Raw genomic sequence first — 19,175 nt, 5'->3', positions numbered from 1 at the left:
AAAAGAAATACATTACGGAAGCCATATTTTTAAAAGGGCAACGTTGAAACCGAACCCCGTAAGACAGTTTTTGCACTGTTTCTCTCACCGTGAGGAAAAGCTACCATATAACTGATGCTAATTGCTCTGTAAGAGTTACCAACGAGCGAGAAGACTCAACGTTTACAGAGTCTGTGAACAGAAGCCTTTTAATGCTTTCTGCTTAGCTCCACGGTACCGCTAGCTTCCGTTCTAAAATTTGGAAACAAAACAAATAATTTATCCTTTCAAATTCTGGCAACAACGCCACTTGTTCAAATACTGGCTTCGTTATTGTATTTTTCTGCAATGGTGCATTTCCTGGCTCTGGCAGTGATGGTTAATAATATAAAAAAATTAGAAAATCTAAAGAAAATTGCAGCTTCAAAAATAAATACAAGGGTACTATTGAGCGGAAATTCTGTGAAGATGTTTACCTTTCATTTCCACACACAGTATTGCCCAATATCGGTATTTTAACGAAACATTCCTCGTCCGCAAAGAATACCCTCATGCTGCTCTCCCTTTGTGTCCCCGGCTGACACGGAATGCACCTATTTGGACAAAGGGAAGTGACGGAGAACTACCCCTGCCACAGGCGCTGTCTGCTCCCGGTGCTCACTCTCTCATTTCCTGCGCTCCTCTTTGTGAAATCTCGCCCACTGATGTGCCTGCTTGAAGTGCTGCTTCCTCGTCCGCAGTTCACTCACTCAAGCTGTGCCGACAGATGCTCGCCTCGCTTCGACCCTCTGCCCTTCCTGCTGCTGCAGCTTTTTGTAGGTCTTTCGAAACTGAATGTTCTCTTCTTAGAGCGATCCATTGAAGTCGGGGATGTTTGAGCTCTCCATGTCGTATCATTAATAATTTCACTCCAAAAGGTAAGGCCGTGCAGTTCTAAGACATAGTCATAAAGGTCCGGAAATGAAACTGTCTCCGATATCCCGCCCTGCAAATGCCTCTGGTCATACCAGGTTTACCTGTTTACTTTCACATGTAAACCTGTTACCAATAGTACTCTTAAATAGTTCTATTTTTCCATAAAATGTTACTTCTTCAACATGAGGTTTATCAAATAGCCTGCTGGTCTTAAAAATCAAATTTACAGGTTCATCTCTCACAGTCTGATCTGCAAGTGTTACAGTGGAGATCATGACTGTTCCGTACATCGCAGGCATCATGGAAGTCCTAAAGTCCTTGCTTCACTATGATAGTAATTCAGATGCTTTCAAAGTAGCAACAAAAGTACTCCTACTCAAAAAAACCACAGGCAAATAGATTTAAGGTTTAGTCCATCCTGCCTTAATCCGCAAAAGTGACTGAAAATCCGGCAAATGATGACTTGTAAGCCTACTTTGAGAGAAATAACTTGCTCAGGAGGTTTTCTATCCTAAATATAGCACTATGGTCACCGATTTTGGATGAAGTGAGGCGTGGCTTATGGTTGTTTCAGTCCCTTGCTTGAGAGAGCAGCTGCTGCTAGACAATTATAAGAGCATCACTAGAGAGGGTTTTAGGCTCTGTCCACCTGTTGGGAGCCAAAATATTACATGGTTTGATTGGACAAGTTGTGTACTTCCATAAAATAGTGCTTAACCCTTCAAACAGCTGTGTTTTTCTGGTTTATTTATCCAGTTGCCTTGTGATGAACTTTCAGGGTCACACACCTGACTTTGTAATGCTATTAAAGTGTCTAAGACAACTGGATGATTTATGGTGTTTTGTTTTGGCAGCAACACAGATGGGAAGAGGACAGTCAATAATGTACATAGATTTTTACGCCTGGATTGACAGGGCATTCATCAGCTTGACCTATCGATATTGCCAAAGCTTATTGAATGTGTCAATGGCCTTTGCCACTGTCAACTATACTGTTCTTGTTGAGAGGTTTGTGAAGAGGATTAAGGACCACAAGCTTGACAATATGTCTCTTCGATCTTTTTTAACAGGAAAGTATCAGAAGCTGTCTTACATTTGAATTTTCAGTTGATACACAGTGTGGTGCTCCACAATACTGTCTTCCAAGTTGTGTAGTACACTTTCTGGAATGTTGTAAGAAGGGAAGTGCAGTTTTCTCAAGTATGCCAAACAGTTAATGACAATCCTCAGCTGGTATTGTGCAACACTGGAAATGCTGTCACTAAATGAACTACCCACCAGTGCAAAATTGACCAGTTACTGTTGCAAATAATATAATTTGGTCCATTAACTGAGTACCAAATTCATTTAAGTGACTATGAGCCCTATATAGAGTTTGGGGGATTCAGTACGTCTTTCAAAACATAGTGAATATCAGAGGTGCTGGTGAACTTTGAAAGTGGTTTGGTGTAAATACCGTCTTAAGATTTGAACAGGCAAGCACACAAAGCTAGAGGGCACAACCTACTGCAAGGGTTCTCCGCTGCAAACAGTTTTGAAAAATAGGGACAAACTGTTCATTTTGGACCTCTTTCTTCACATAAATCAGCTTTAAATCTAGACGTTTTGAAAGGACACTGATGGCATATTTGTTTTTTTTGTGATGTGCCAGACACTCCTTAGCTTTCCTAGGTATGTTAGGACTTTCCTGCTGCATTTGGTTGCACTAAGTGCATCACACTACTGTTTTGTCCTCTATCATTCACTAGGTCGATTTATAGCAGGACTGACTTGGTCCTTCAGTTGAGTGATGATGTCGCATTGACTGTTGTACACGAGTAAGGAGACATCCATCTTAGCGCTGCACTGGTAAATAGTAAAAACTAAACCTTGGTGCATCAAAATTGGAGAAACACAGTTGAATAGGCTTAGCTCACTCTGAAGGTTAAGTAGGGTCACTACAGACACCAATGCTAATTGTAAATTACAACATGTTATATTCAAAAGAAAAAGAAAAGCAACTTTTAACATGACCTTTCATGCACCCTGTTATTAATGAGGAAAACCCTTAACTTTAACTGCAACATAACTACTAATCTAAATGCCACTTTGTTTTGCAGTTTTTATATAGCACAAATTCAACCCAAAGGGATTGGAGCACTTTACATGAACACCAGTCACATTATACAAGGACACATTCATTTTTGCTCAGTATGAGCAGATGAAGTGATTTGCCCAGGATCACAGGATGTTGAGCCAATGCCAAGACTCAAACCTGGTTCCCCAGCTCCAAAGTCAGCTGCTCTGATCATTATGCTACATTGAGTCAAAGTACTGCAAATCAGCTTCTTCATGGATCTTCTCCTTTGCTTCTACCGGCCTTATGAACCCATGGATCTCTAGATCAGGAGCTCAGTGCTGACTGCCAAATCAGAAGGCATACTATGGCTGGGGTCTGAAGCTCCTTCACCCAGCTGTATCCTGGCATATGGCAGGGCATGGGGTGACTTTAAAGATGCTCTCTTTAAACATGTCGCACTGCACTGGGCATGCACAGCATGTCTGATGCCTTGTCAATGTAAGACAGAAGCTCAAATGAAAAGTGCCTCTCACATACGCAGTCCATCTGGACTCCTGCTCTCTCCTGCGCTGTTCTCTGACATGTGCACTTTCAGCTGTGTGATGTGCAGGCCTGGAAAAGTAAACATACAAACTGATAAAGCTGTCAATTCATCTGGTTACAGTCCTGCCTCCGAACTGCAGTGAACAGTTTTTTTTCTGTAGATTCTATGGGGGTGCCTTTACAGTGCCCCCTATGGACCAGATGGCTGTGGAGAATATCCCTTCTTCCAAGCTCGTTCATATTTAGTGTGAACATTCTAAACTACTTTTTCCGGTTTTAAGTCACCCCGGAAAGGAAACCGAAGAAATGACTCCATGCATTGGGAGAAAACCCCACATATATGTCAGAGACATTTATTTTTTGTTATTTAGTAACAAACTAACTCCTGTTTGGGGGTGTTTGTTTATGAAAAAAACTGTGCTGAACATTGAACATGGTGCCTGCTTAGCAATGCTTCAATGCTTTCAGCGAAGCCTCCTCAATGGAGGCTCTGCTGATGACACAGAAAAGTCAATAATTATGGTGGTCGGTCGTCTGGTAGACCAGTGGGTACATCCTTTCACTGTCTTGGTGGACTGGCAAATCATCTGGCATTATAAATCAGTCCCTATGTTTAGGTTTTCTGTTTGTGGACAACATACTCTCAAGAAAACAGTCTATGGAGGTTTGGGTCATGTTAGACCTGTCACTCTTGTGGTCTTCCCCCCAGCATTTTGCCTTCACCCCTCCTGTTTTTTGAATTTTGTTTTTATTGGCATTGGGACTCTGTGCACTTTACCACTGCTTGTGCTCACTCCTTAAGGCATGATACAAGTGGCTTACACTTGATTGGCATGTTAAAATTACTGATAAGTCCGTAGTGTATGGTACTACATGTACCAAGGTTTGTAAAGTACATGCTACCAGTGTGCATGCAGCACTCATTGTACATCCCACTTAAGTAAACACGTCTCTGGCCTGCTCATGCAGCCTGTAGAGCAGTTTTAAACTGTCAATTCGACCTGGCAAAAAAAAAACTTTCGCCAGGTCTAAACCTTCCTTTTTAATGCATATAAAGCATACCTAATGTAATCTCTAAACATCCATAGGAACATGTGTATTGTATTTAAAATGTAGGACATGTATTTTTAAGTTTTACATGTCCTGATAGCAAAAATCGCCTAAATGTGTTTTTAACTACTGTAAGGCCTATCTTTCCCATTGGATCAGTGGCGGCTCCTCCATTTGGGAGGAGGAGTGTCGCCCCCGCCAGCAGAAGGTGAAAAACCTTAACAGAAAACGATCATAAACTTTGTTAATGATTGTTTTCTGGTAAAGGGGGCGGCGCCACAAGAGTGAAGAGCAGAGAGGGTGACTGCTCATGTATGTTTGGCTGGCTGACTCGGGCCCGCCAAACATGGCTCCCAGTCTGCCTGGGAGTGCCTGGCGAGGGAGAGGAGCGGCGCCGCAGTGAGGAAAGGTAAGTGTTGTATTTTTTTGATTAAATAAAATAAATGCTTATTCCCCTCTCCCAATCCCGATCTTGCCCCCGCGCACCGGCCCGCCCCTTAAGCACCCCTCAAGCCGCTACTGCATTGTATAACATTGGGCTACCTTAGTACATTTATTTAGTCCTAATGCTATATTAGTAACAGATAGGGATATCAAGTTTGGACTCAAATGAATTGTAATTTAAAATCCTCTGTAACGATAAAGTCAGATTTTAAGTCATATTTCTGAAAATGCCACTTTTGGAAAGTTGACATTTTCTTGGCCTAACCATTTGGTGCCTGCTGCCCGTGTCTTGGGTCCCATGACTGTGAATAGCTTAGCTTTTGAACTTTGTATATTTCTCCCAGACAGTGAGACAATGGTGTTGGCAGGATAGGCCATCCTGCCAGGGGGTGGGGCAGAGCTCTTACCCACCTCCCTTACATTTCAAATGGCTTTTAGCACTCCCACAAAGAAACACCCGTCTTTTATCATCCAAGACTACTTGGAGTGTTGGCAAAGGAAGGGAAGAACTTTCCAGATCAGATGTGAGGGTAGCCAGGATGTCACCCCCACTCCGAAGGCAGGCACCAGTATAAAAATTAGATCCTGAACCACCTCTTCAGTACACTTCTGGACCTATGGAATACTTCATAAGGACTGCCTTGTAGTCCAGAGGACTGCCCTACTGCTCGAGGCTAGCCTTGTTCTTCAGAGGACTGCCCTGCTGCTACCAGTGGACTTCCCTACTGCTTGAGACCTGCCTTGTTCTTTAGACGAATATCCTGCTGCTTAAGGCTTGCCTTACTGTTTGAATGAGGGAGGACCACCACACATGACACTGCTGTACCCTGGCCTTAGAGAGCTCTGTTGCCCATGGCGGAACAAGATGGACCACAATGAGCTACGGATGTTCATCGCTGGTGGTTTCTGACCATCTCAGGTGATAAGGTAGATGCACCCACTTGGCCTTATCTTAAAACTTGGGTGTCAAACACCTGCAGGCATTCTCACTCTCCACTCCCTCACCTGCCCCCAATAGAGTGGCTCCCTCCCTGTCCCATCTTCCAATCCTCCTCACTTTACTTTTAATGATGTCAAACCCAAACCGGCTCAGCCTCACAACATCCTACACACCTATGCAGCCCTCAATGATTTCCACATTCAGTGATGAGGACTGGGGCCCTGCTGTAATCCAATTAATCTGACATCATTGCACTGACTGCACTGGTTTCGTACAATCCCTTTCTCCCTGATTGAAGACAGTGCATGTGAGAGTGTCCTGTGGCTTCTGTCCCACTGCCCTTATGTTTTCTATTCCTGATTTGTGAGCTGTGAATGGGGTCTTGGCTATTTTGGTTTCTTGTTTATAAGAATCGGTGAGCTCAGCATGTCCTAAGTCTTGTTCTTCAGATCAGTGTATCAAATGCTGATTGCACTATATGGCTGTACTGTTGTTTTCAATCTGCAAAACCTTAATAGAAAATTGGCACAGAAAAAAGGAGAGAAGATGGAATACTATCTGTAATTAAACACCGGCTCCGTCTTGACAACTGACTCCATTTTGTACTTAGCTTAACTTCAAACGCCATCACATTGGTGGCGCAGGTATTTTTCCACGCACAGCTTGTTACTGTGTTTTCGCTCTTTCTTACTAAGGATGGGAACATAACATAGGGGAGTAGTAGAGATAAAGATGTACCAGGCTGAGAATGTTTATGGTGGAGCAGGGTACAGCTTGGTCTTGGAAGTGCACCTTGGGATCTGGCTAGTCTCTAGCATGTTCTTTCAGTACTGACCTGGAATAGCCAGCGTTTGAACAACAACTTACTCAATGGGAGAGGGATTTCTAGGACCTTCCTCTTACGTTTGTTTAAAGTATATCAGGTGGGGAAGCTTCACAACTGGGAGAAAAAGAAACTCATCCAGGAATGGACACATTGCCCAGAAAATAATCCCATTGAGGGTGATCTCCCTCTTGTTTTGGTTGTCCAGGGTTCTAGTTGGCAGACAAGGGATGATGTTGGAGTCAAGCCCCATGATGATGCATTTTTTATTCTTATTTTTAGCTTTGCGGTGTGCATGCATGAATACGTAGTCACCATATATATATTATATTTATTGTTGAAGTATTGCATCTTCTTAGTTTCTTTGATCATTATTATCCTGCTGCAGTGATTATTTTGAGAATTGCTCGTGTGTTGCTGCATTTAAAATAAAAGCTCACATTATTCTTTTTGTTTATGAAACTTGTGAAGTGCCTTAATAAATTCCTTACTCAGACTAAGAGTGCTGCATTCTATTAATTCCTTTAATTTCTTTCCTCTCAGTCTGAAGCAGAGTACAACAAATTAGCGTAGGGCGGCAGTACGAGGGAGGAAGGTTGAAAAGTGTAAGATTTAAAAGTGTTTGGCAAGAAGTCAAAAGCAGATTCACAGGCAGTTTCTCAGGTTGCACATGGGATTCCCGAATGGGAGAAAGAATCTTATGATGTCCTGGCGAACGGATGGGGTTTTGGCGCTGGTTTGTGTGAGGGCTCGAACGGATGTCTTAGCGATGCTGAACCAAAAAATGTTTTAATGTGTTTTCAGAAAGTACTTCTTGAACGTGGTTGTGATTTATCTATTTTAGGCCAAAGAGGCTGGATTTTGTAATCTGATTAATGCATGAAAAATGTAAGCAGCTGGAACAAGAAAACCAGCAATTAGAAAGGCAACTGGTTGAAACTAAAAATAATGTAACCATGCTGCTTTATCAGAATAGGGTATTGCAAGATAAGGCTGATACGTTTCAGTCTTTTGCAGAAAAGGCAGCTGTCAAAGTCGCTTAAAATAGATATCGGAAACAAAGGGGTAAAATCAATCAAAAGAAAGTTAATTTAGCTATTGCTTGGTTAGACTTGGACCCTGAAAAATGGGATATGAACATTTGGGAGAGTACAATTTCTTAAAATTCCAGTGATGAAGAGGTTAAAAAAGGTGGGGGCCAGTTTGAGCCAGACGAGCTGAAAGTGGGTCACGCACAGCCAATATTTAGATGAAAAATGCATATGCTCTCTCCCTTAAACATTATGACATTGGTTCACTCTCAATGGGCATATTTGATTTACTTATAAGTCCCTAGTACAGTGCACTACATGTGACCAGGACCTGTAAATTAAATGCTACTAGTGGGCCTGCAGCACTGATTGTGCCATCCACATAAGTAACCGCTTAACCTTTTCTCAGGCCTACCATTGCAAGGCCTGTGTGTGCAGTTTCACTGTCACTTCGACATGGCATTTAAAAGTACTTGCCAAGCCTTAAACTCCCCTTTTTCTACATATAAGTCACCCCTAAGGTAGGCCCTAGGTAACCCTTAGGGCAGGGTGCTATGTAGACAAAAGGCAGGACATGTACCTGTGTGTTTTATATGTCCTGGTAGTGGAAAACACCTAAATTCGTTTTCCACTAATGTGAGGCCTGCTCCTTTCATAGGCTAGCATTAGGGCTACCCTCATATACTCTTTGAGTGGTAGATTCTGATCAGAAAGGGGTAAACAAGTCATGTTTAGTATGGCCAGAATGGTAATAGAAAATCCTGCTTATTGATGAAGTTGAATTTTCTATTATTATTCTTGAAATTCCACTTTTAGAAAGAGAGCATTTCTCTTCACTTAAATTCATCTGTGCCTTCCAGCCTGTCTAATCCACGCCTGGGCTGGGCTGGTTGACAGCTCCCTTGTGCCGTTCACACAGACAACCACAAACACAGGACACTCAGTCACACCTGCACTCTCTGAATGCTGAATTGGTCTTCCTGGGCTGGAAGGGTGGAGGGGCCTTACACTTACATTTCAAAGGCTAATGGACTGCCCTCACACAGTAGACTGCCAGACCCACTATTTTGACCCTGGCAGACAGGATTGTACTGAAAGGGGAACTTGTGCACTTAAAAACCACTCTTTGAAGTCTCCCCACTTCAAAGGCATCTTTGGGTATATAAACTGGGTCTCTGACCCCACCAACTCAGACACCTCTGGACCTGAACCTGCAACCTGTCAAGAGGAACTGCCTGGCTGCCCAAAGGATTCATCTGGACTGCTTTGCTGTGAATGACTACTGGCCTGCTGTTGCCTTGCTGCTCTCTGACTTTGCTGAGAAGTGCTCTCCAAGGGCTTGGGTTGAGCTTGCCTCCTGTTTTCTGAAGTCTTAGAGCCAAAAAGACTTAGGTGGTCATTACAACCGTGGCGGTCGGTGTTAAAGCGGTGGTAAAACCGCCAACAAGCCGGCGGTAAAAAAATGGAATCACGAGCGGTACAAACAAACACCGCTGCGGTAACCGCCAACAGACAGGTGGAAGACAAGGTTCCGCCCACTGTATTACAACAGTCCAATCCGCCACCTTTTCCGGGGTGGATTCACCGCGAACAAAAACACGGCGGAAACAGGACTTGGAAGGGAAAACGCTCACCTCTACACACCCCACGAGGAACCAGGACATAATGGAATCGGAACTCCAGATACTGCCAGGCTTTATCTTCCTGCTTCTCTACCAGGAACAACAAAGACAGCGGCGATGACCACGGTGAGTACTGCACCTACGACACAGGGGAGGGAAAAAAGAGTGACACACACACGCAACACTCCCACCCCCACCCTCACCCACTACAACACACACACAAGTACATGTAGATACATTACATTAACAACCCCCAACTCCCCCTGGAAGAATGCAAGGACAAAATGAAATTAGTCGAACGTTTGTAATCTATTCAAAAACAGTAATCAAAAATATATACATTCATATACATATATTTACAATAGAAACAAATATATACACCAAGAATACAAGTCCAAGGTATTCCACCATCATAGTCTGTGGACCACTGGGCCCAAAATGCATGGGCGAGGCCCACACTCAATACCCGATCAAAACGGAGAGAACACTGCTGGGGCATCAGATAGAAATACAAAAGGCACCTCAGAGGGAAGGGAGGGGGGCACCTCAGCCGGATGAGTGCACAACACCAGATCCACGAGGGGGCTCCATGCCCATTGATGTATCCTGGGGAGTGCAAAGCCACAGTCTCTCAAGTCTCTCCAGTGGGTGGTTTGCCCACTGCTTTATCCTGGGGAGTGCAAAGCCACAGTCTCTCAAGTCTCTCCAGTGGGTGGGTTGCCCACTGCTGCATCCTGGAGAGTGCAAAGCCACAGTCTCTCAAGTCTCTCAAGTGGGTGGGTTGCCCACTGCTGCATCCTGGGGAGTGCAAAGCCACAGTCTCTCAAGTGGATGCCTTTCTCCACTGGTTCTGGAGGGGGCTTTGTGCCCAGAGTGCTTCATCCTGCAAAGGACTGAGGTAGTGGTTGTCAATCTCCACTGGTTCTGGAGGGGGCTTTGTGCCCAGAGTGCTTCATCCTGCCAAGGACTGAGGTAGTGGATGTGAATCTCCACTGGTTCTGGAGGGGGCTTTGTGCCCAGAGTGCTTCATCCTGCCAAGGACTGAGGTAGTGGATGTCAATCTCCACTCGTTCTGGAGGGGGCTTTGTGCTCAGAGTGCTTCATCCTGCTCATGGCGGCCTCAGTAGCGTCGGAAGCTTTGACGCTCACTGGCCTGCGGTGCTTGTTGCGGCGGTGTCCTGTTCAGCGGTGCTTGTTGCGGCGGTGTCCTGTTCAGTGGTGCTGGTGGCGGCGGTGTCCTTGGCAGCGGTGCTTGTGGTGGCGGTATCCTTGGCAGCGGTGCTTGTGGCGGCGGTGTCCTTGGCAGCGGTGCTTGTGGGGGTGGTGTCCTTGGCAGCAGTGCTTGTGGCGATCTTGTCCGCTGTGCAGGTTTTCCCAAACTTGCCTGTTGTACTGTGCCCCTTCCCCACCTTGGATGGTGGCGCAGCTGTCTCCACACTCCCAACTGTACCCCTGGGAGAGGCTTTGGTGGAAGATTTTTTTCCTCTCTCCCGCTGGGCACTGGCCAACTTTTTGTGCTTTTGAGGTGGGGGAACTGTCCGTGCTCTGGCTCGTTGGCACACTGGCTGCCCTGCTGCCTGGCGCACTCCAGAAGCCGGTTAATACTGGCACCACTGTTCCCGCTGATGTTGTGGCTGAGGTGCTGGGTTGGGACCTGGAGAGGCGGGCCCTAGGAGACTGAAGGGGTGGGGGAGGTGAGGGGAGGTGAGGGGATGAGGTCAAGGTTGGACAGGAAAAGTTTTTTGGACACAATGGGACAGGTAGATGGAGGGGTTTTGGGAGTGGAGGAAGAGGTAGTGTTTGTAGGAGGTGTACGTTTGCTGACTTTGGGTGAAGGTGCATGGGCTGGAGGCTGTCGTGAGGTGGATGGCTGTTGGGTGGGTGTGTGGCTGCGTTTGTGTACCTTGAGAGGTGGGCTCACAGACACACTGGAAGAGGACATAGGGTATGTGTGAATGGTAGTGGGGTTGGTGACTGCACGTGAGCGGGGTGTGGTGGTGGGTGTGCTGGTGATGGAGGTAGTGGCTGACGATGTAGTGCATGCAGGTGTGAGTGTAGGCAAGACTGGGAGGGAGAAGGGAGACGAGGAGGAGGGGGACACAGTGGAGGCAGTGGTTGTTGGTATGTCTGCATGGGTATGATGCTTGCGTGAGTGCCTGTGGGATGTGTGGTGCTTATGTTTGCCTGAGCTTCCCTTGTGTGTTGACGTGTGTGCATGCTGGTCTGATGGTGTGCTTGGGATAGGCTGAGGTACAGGGGTTTGCGTCTGGGTGGAGGAAGTTGGAGGGGGGAGGCTAGAGACAGGGACAATGGCTGCCATCAGTGCTGAGGCCAGAGTCTGAAAAGCTCACTGATGGGCTGCCTGACCAGAATGAATGCCCTCCAGGTATGCATTGGTCTGTTGCAACTGCCTCTCTACACCCTGGATGGCATTCAAAATGGTAGACTGCCCAACAGTGAGGGACCTGAGGAGGTCAATGGCCTCCTCACTGAGGGCAGCAGGGCTGACTGGGGCAGGTGCTGAGGTGCCTGGGGCAAAGGAGATGCCCACCCTCCTGGGTGAGCGGCCACGGGGCAAACGCTGAGGGGCTTCTGGGAGGGCGGTACTGTTAGGGGGGGTGGCGGCTGCACCTGTAGATGCGGGGGGCACAGAGGGGCCCACCACTGCAAGGGATCTCCCATCAGAGGAGGAGCCTGTGTCGCTGGTCTCAGCTACTGTCCCCGCCGTGGAGCTCCCCTCACCCTCCGTCCCACTCGTGGATTCTGACTCCGTTGTGTCACCCTCCAGGGCCATGTGAGATTCAGCTCCCTCGTGCTCTGGTGCCACTGCTCCTCCGCCTGATGATGCTAATGCACACAAGCACAGGGAGACCACAGAAAGGTGGGGGAATGTGATACTTTAAATTTCGGAACCACACTGGAGGCATGGCCCTATCATGCTGATTTTAGTATCAGAGAGACGCAAATGTCAAATACGATATGTACGAGTGTTTTTATCTCGTTTCATCAATGGAATGACCTTGTATATGATACTGCATATTGATCCCAACTGGAATATGGGCTTGTCATCATAAACCTGCTATTTCTTTGTAGTGAAAATATGTGAATGGTCAACTGTAATCCTGTTAAAACCCCAAAGGCTACTCACATGTTGCCTCTCTAGCTTTTCTCATTTGTTTAGGAATGTGACTGGTACAGCCCCCTTGCATGCCTAGGGCATAATAAATGATATAAAAGGTCTGAGCTAAGACCATTTCGGGAGACTGCCTCTTTCAGTTGCTATAGGTCAGCTTCTGGGAGACGTAGTCTCACTCATTTGAGTTTAATAAAGATGTCTTTTCATATTTCAGCTTCTTTGCCAAGTTCTTTGTTATATTACCCTGAGAATGAAAATCTCTAGTACTTCAGGAAGACAGAAGAAAGACATGTTGAGTGCCTGCAATACCACTACCGTTGGCGGACACTGCAGACACAGAAGCCCCCTGTACTAGGCCGTGCACTTGGAGTTCCCTAATCAATCACAGGGACATGGGTTACAAGGCTATGCCCGATTGCTGCACACATGGAAGTCACAGGAGCCTGACTAGGTGTAGTTGGCTCTGTACACAGGTGGGGTGGGGTGCCACAGGGCTGGCCTTAAGAAGGGACTTTGCCTACTAAACTCGCCCTGGCCTAGGGGAACCCACAGCCCACCTCCCCCACCCAGACACCTACAATGCGCGCTGAATCAGCTGAATGAGAGTGTACTCACCCCCTTGTGGCTGCTGTGATGCCCTCAAGCGTCCATCCAACTCCGGGTACGCCACCGCCAGGATCCTGAACATCATGGGGGTCATGGTGCGACAGGCACCCCTCCCATGTTGGGAGGCCATCCCCAGCTGGGCCTCCGCCGCCTTCTTGCTCCAGCGGCGAATGTCCTCCCATCTTTTCCGGCAGTGGGTGCTCTGTCTGTGGTAGACCCCCAGGGTCCGGACTTCCTTTGCGATGGCACGCCAAATATCCTTCTTCTGGTGGGCGCTGACCTACAGTAATAGTACAGGGGAAAAGGAGAAGATATAGCCGTCCGCACCATCACAGTCATTGGCCCACATCCCTACCCTTGCCATGACGCATATGCACTCACCGTTGTTTCATGCACGCCTCATTCTCCCCCCCTATCTTTCATCCACACCACTCCAAACAGGCCGAGCCCATACAGCATGCTCACAGTGTACTCACCTGTTTGTCTGGAGGACCTTAGAGAAGTGTGTACTGGGGGAGGACCCCATCCACTAGTTTCTCCAACTCCTCTGTGCTGAAGGCAGGGGCCCTTTCCCCAGACACACAAGCCATTGTCTCTTCCAGACTGAGGTCACAGCAGCACTTGCAGTGTAGGTCCTCTCCTGTCGAAGATCAGGTATCAAGTGATTGAACAGACAGAAAATGGCGGTCACGTCCGCAGCGGTGGGTACCGTCACCGCTGACATACATCGTTATTGGCTCCTGGGACCCATAGGGTCCAATGTTAACCAATGCCGGATTGCGCCGCGGTCTTCGACCGCCTACAGCGATGGTGTACAACGCCAGCGCAGTTACCTCATAACCCCTTGTCCCACATTACAGGTCAGGCAGCCGCCATTTCAGGGGGCCACATGGTATTTTTTTTTACTGCGTCACACATATCTAGGCCTTGCTTGAACACTAATACAGCCATATGTCGATTTTAAAACATTTTCCGATTAAGTTGTGTTTACGTACCTCAGTGTTGGTTGACTCTCTGCTCGCTGTTCTCCTCCATAGAGCACGTCCGCTGGGGAAGGTGAGGAGATGGCGGCATCCCCCGTTGTACAGACCGCTGGTGGACCTGTCGACAATGGAGGAGCAACATGTAATTATCACCTACAGACTTGATTGTACCACAATCCTGAACTGTGTGCCCAGTTGGAGCCAGACCTGATGTCAGCTATCCGCCATCTCACAGGAATCCCCCCTCTAGTGCAGGTGCTGTCAGTACTCCATTTCCTGCCAAGTGGGTCTTTTCAGGCGACAGTGGCCATAGCATCAGGTATGGCCCAGTCTATGTTCTTCAACATGTTGTCCAGAGTGTTGTCTGCCCTGCTGAAACACACGCGCAGCTACATGGTTTTCCCTCAGGTGGAGGATTTGCCTACAGTGAAAGGTGACTTCTATGCCCTTGGACATATCTCCAACATCATAGGTGCCATTGATGGGACACATGTGGCCTTGGTACCCCCGCAGGAGTGAACAGGTGTACCGAAAACAGAAGAGTTACCATTCGATGGTGTGTTTGACAGACCAGTACATCTCCCATGTGAATGCCAAATTTCCTAGCTGAGTGCATGACGCTTACATTCTGCGGAATAGCAGCATCCCTTATGTGATGGGGCAACTCCAGAGGCACCATGTGTGGCTATTAGGTGAGGACATGGACCCAATACAGTGTGACTAGGTGTCTGGTGACTAGGTGTCTGGGTCTGGGGATGTCCCTAAGAGTTAGTGTGTGTCTAACAGTTGTCCCTCAACATTTGCAGGTGACTCTGGTTACCCCAACCTGTAGTGGCTACTGACCCCAGTGAGGAATCCCAGGGCAAGGACAGAGGAACGCTACAATGAGGCCCATGGGTGGACTAGGAGGATTATAGAGAAGACCTTCGGCCTCCTGAAGGCCAGGTTCTGGTGCCTCCATATGACAGGTGGTTCCCTATTCTACTCACCAAAGAAGGTGTGCCAGATCATCGTGGCCTGCTGTATGCTTCACAACTTGGCTTTGCGATGACAGGTGCCTTTTCTGCAGGAGAATGGTCCAGATGGAGGTGTTGTGGCAGCTGTGGAGCCTGTGGACAGTGAAGACGAGGAAGCAGAAGAAGAGGACATAGACAACAGGAACATGGTAATCCAGCAATACTTCCAGTGAGACACAGGTAAGAAGACAACACTGCCTGCTACATCTGATTGAATTCTTCTACCTCTCATCTGTCTGTCATTTTCACCCAGTGTATGGACACTGAGTTGTCACTTTCCCTTTCAATTTCACAAATGTGGGTCCCTCTGTGTGACCTCTGCTTTGTTTCCACATGGACTAGAGCTGTGTGACATAGGTATGTTGACATTACATTGGATATAGCATTTTGCTACAGTTATTGCTAATACACATTTTCGAAAGCATAGACTGACTCCAGATTGTTTTGTGATTTAAGGGTGTTTATTTAAGTGCAAAATAGTGGAGGGGGTTGTAAAATGGTCAGGGGTGATGGTGGAGGAATGTCCATGGCAGAGTCCAGTCTATTAGTCTCACAGGTGCATTGTCCAAAGGGGCATAGAAAGTGGAGCTGGGGCAGTTGATGGATGGTCAGGGTGACAAAGTGGGACAGAAGGATGACAATCGGGGTGGTCTCATTTCTTGGCTTGGGTCTTGGAATTGTTTTCTGTGTTTGTCCTGGATCTCAGGGACCGCTTGTGGGGTGGTTCTCCATCTGCAGGGGGTGGGGTGCTGGTGTCGTGGTCCTGTGGTGGTGCCTCCTGTCCACAAGCGTTGGCAGAGGTGGTGGGCAGTTCATCATCCAGGCTAGTGTCAGGGGCCCCTTGTTGTGCCACAGTGTCAGTTAGGGAGAGTGAAATTACCAGGGCAGATATGCCAAATTGATTACATTCTGCCACTACCGACTAGTCATGGGTGTCAATACGCTCGCACAGTAGTTGACATTTATTCTGGTTATCCTATTGCCATCCCTTGCAAACATGCCACCCAACATAAAACCGTAGAGACTATGGACTTGTTAATGTTATATTACGGAGTCCCACTCCAAGTCCAGAGCAAAATCAGGTCACATTTCAAAGGAAAATTGGTACAAGACTATTGTTTACAACACAATATTCAGTGGATTTATCACATTCCATATTATCCACAAGCTGCAGGACTGATTGAGAGAATGAATGGCTGCTGAAAGCCCAATTACAAAAACTATCAGATGAAACTTTGAAAAACTGGAGAGAGCATTTAAATGAAGTCCTCCACATTTTGAATAACAGACCACGGACAAATGCAGAGGCTCCACTAATGCGGATGTTAACCCCAGCATTACAGATACAACCTCATGTAGCGACCAACACCATCAAGTATTGGGAAGTAAAACCAGGAGCCTTAGCTCCTTACAGAGCCACTCCAGAATATGCAGGTCTTGATCGACATGCCTTAAAATCTTACACATTGAAACCAAGAGACATGACACTCTGTGAAACACGTGTTGGAATACAGATTCCCCTGGAGCATTTTCTATTGATAGCTCCCACATCTGGGTTGGCATTAAGGGTATTCAGGTTTTAGGGGGAGAGATCGAGGCAGACTACCAAGGAGAAGTCAAAACTATTCTCTTGTACAGTGGAGTCACTGACTTGATAATACAATCTGGAGATGCATTGCTCAGATTGTGATTATCCCAGTACATGGAGGAATAGGGAAAAAGGGGACTGCCCCAGCCCTTCTTAGAGTGCGTGGGACGGGAGGTTTCGGTTCAGCTGACAAAAACCTTGGTGCTAAGGTTTGGGTAGAATCCCCAAATCATTCTCCTGAACCAGCAGAAATCGTCGCAAAGGCCAATGACAATATCTCATTAGTCATGAAACCAGGAAATGAAAAGTGGGGGTATATACCAGCTGAAAAATGTTATTTGCTTGAATGATCATACTTGTCTCTTTTACAAATCATACTACGAGGTGTCTGTGTGCTAGCCATGCCACCTGGTCTCCCTTCTGGCGTGTACATGTGGGGTCAGGATGGACTGACCGCCCCCAGCTCCGAAATGATTAATCGACCACAGCAATCAACACCTTTACTACACTTGACAGATAATGTTTGAACACATCTGGTACGAGTCATACTCAACAGGTCGGACTTCTGTATGATTCCCATGCAAAGTACAGTGAATGTTATATCTACCTGTCTGGTGGCCATACCAATGCCTGCAAAAGTTTTATTTGAAGTTTTTAATGTCACTAATAAAGATGGAGATGTACAAGAAAGTAATGTGTTATCCCATTTTAGTCCTTATGAGTACTGTAGATTTTGCCAAGAAGCAAAGGATGAAAAGTGGGACACCTTGACCCAAGTGCTTACTTAAAACATTACCAAAGGCCTTGTGGCAACAACAGAGTCTCCTCAAGAGATCCTGTGGGAACAAAAAACTCTATGTTACTACCAAACCAATAAAAATATAAAAAAAGAACAATGTTATGTCTTGTTGTTAAAAATGAAGTCTCTGGTTGGCAGCCAGTTCGCACTCTGTCTAAGCAGGAACCCTCACTCTAGTCAGGACAATGGAGATATACACTTAGATAGCCCCTGCTTACCCCCTTGGTAGTTTGGCACAAGCAGTCAGGCTTATCTCAAAGGCAATGTGTAAAGTATTTGTAACAACACACACAGTAATGCAGTAAAAACACTACAAAATGGACACCACACCAGTTTAGAAAAATAGGGAATATTTATCTGAACCGAACAAGACCAAAACAACAAATATCCAACATATACAAGTCAGGATATGAACTTTCAAAACAATGAGAGTCTTACTCCATAGAAAACAATAGAAACGTTGATTTCGCACAAAGTACCTGGTTTGCATAAAAAATAAAGCTGCAAAGGCAAGCATCGGAAAAGTCAGCGATGTGTCAATTCCTTACTCGCAAGTGAGGCTGTGCGTCATTTCTTCTCTGGTCCGGTTGGCAATGCAGTGTTTTTCTCTCCTGCAAGAGAACGATGCGTCGGTTTCCAGACAGGGTACTTCGGAACCGTGCAAGTTCACAATGACTTTGACAACCAGCGACGATGCATGAGAAATCCAGTCACATGGTGTTAGAAAACAGAGCTGCATGGGGTTTGCGTCATTATCAGCAGCCGCAGTCATTTCTCCAGCCACGATGCATCGATCTCTCTCCCAGCCGCAATGCAGATGGAGCATAGATTTTAGCCACTGAGTTGCCCGTCATTTTTCAGCCACGTTGTAGGTGGTGTGTTGAAATTTGCCCCGCACAGTGTTCTGGGCATGGATTTCAGTCCTTGTTCTGCCAACTTCACCTTACAAGGGCCCAGGGGCTGGATAGGGCTCCACTTGGCAGGGCAGGAATCTCAGCAGAAAGTCCAGGTGCTGGCAGAGGAAGTCTTTGATGGCCCTGAGACTTCAAAACAGAGGTAAGCGCAATCCAAGCCCTTGGAGAGTCTTCACAGGCAGGAATATATCACAAAGTCCAGTCTTTGTCCTTTTTCAGGCAGAAGCAGCAACAGCAGGCCAATCCAGCAAAACACAGTCACAGGCAAAGGGGCAGTATTCCTCCTTCTGCTCTTCTCCTTGGCAGAGGCTCCTCTTGATTCCAGAAGTAATCTTGAAGAAATCTAAACTCTGGGGTTTTGGGTCCACTACTGATATCCCTTTCTGGCTTTGAAGTTGCCCAACTTCAAAGAAAAGTCTCTGTTGTTTACAGGATCCTGCCCTGCGTAGGTTAGGCCCCAGACATACACCAAAGGGTTGGAGACTGCATTGTGTGAGAGCAGGCACAGCCCATTCTGATGTAAGTGGCCACTCCTTCCTTCAATCTAGCCCAGATGGCTCATCAGCATATGCAGGCGAAACCCCAGCTTCCTTTGTGTCACCATCTAGAGGAGATTCACAAACAGCCCAAAAGTCAGTCTGACTTTTGAGATTCACAAACAGGCAGAGTCACAGAATGGTTTAATCCCTTCGCTGCCAGGCCTTTCCCCCCTCAGGTGCCAGGCCTT

The 19,175-nt window shown here is 46.7% G+C and overlaps 1 long non-coding RNA gene across 1 annotated transcript in view; it reads left to right on the top strand.

Annotated features, from left to right (window-relative positions):
- The first annotated feature begins 726 nt into the window (after positions 1-726).
- The window catches only part of LOC138295997 (uncharacterized), a 39,712-nt gene continuing 21,263 nt past the window's right edge, over positions 727-19,175 (top strand). The window contains exon 1 of the long non-coding RNA XR_011203723.1: positions 727-896. This is a non-coding gene — a long non-coding RNA (uncharacterized lncRNA). The remainder of the gene's footprint in view (positions 897-19,175) is intronic.

Source organism: Pleurodeles waltl, chromosome 1_2 (assembly GCF_031143425.1).
Source record: "Pleurodeles waltl isolate 20211129_DDA chromosome 1_2, aPleWal1.hap1.20221129, whole genome shotgun sequence".
Lineage (NCBI taxonomy): Eukaryota > Metazoa > Chordata > Amphibia > Caudata > Salamandridae > Pleurodeles > Pleurodeles waltl.
The sequence above is the reverse complement of the archived record's forward strand: the minus strand, read 5'-3'. Positions and strand labels throughout refer to the sequence as shown.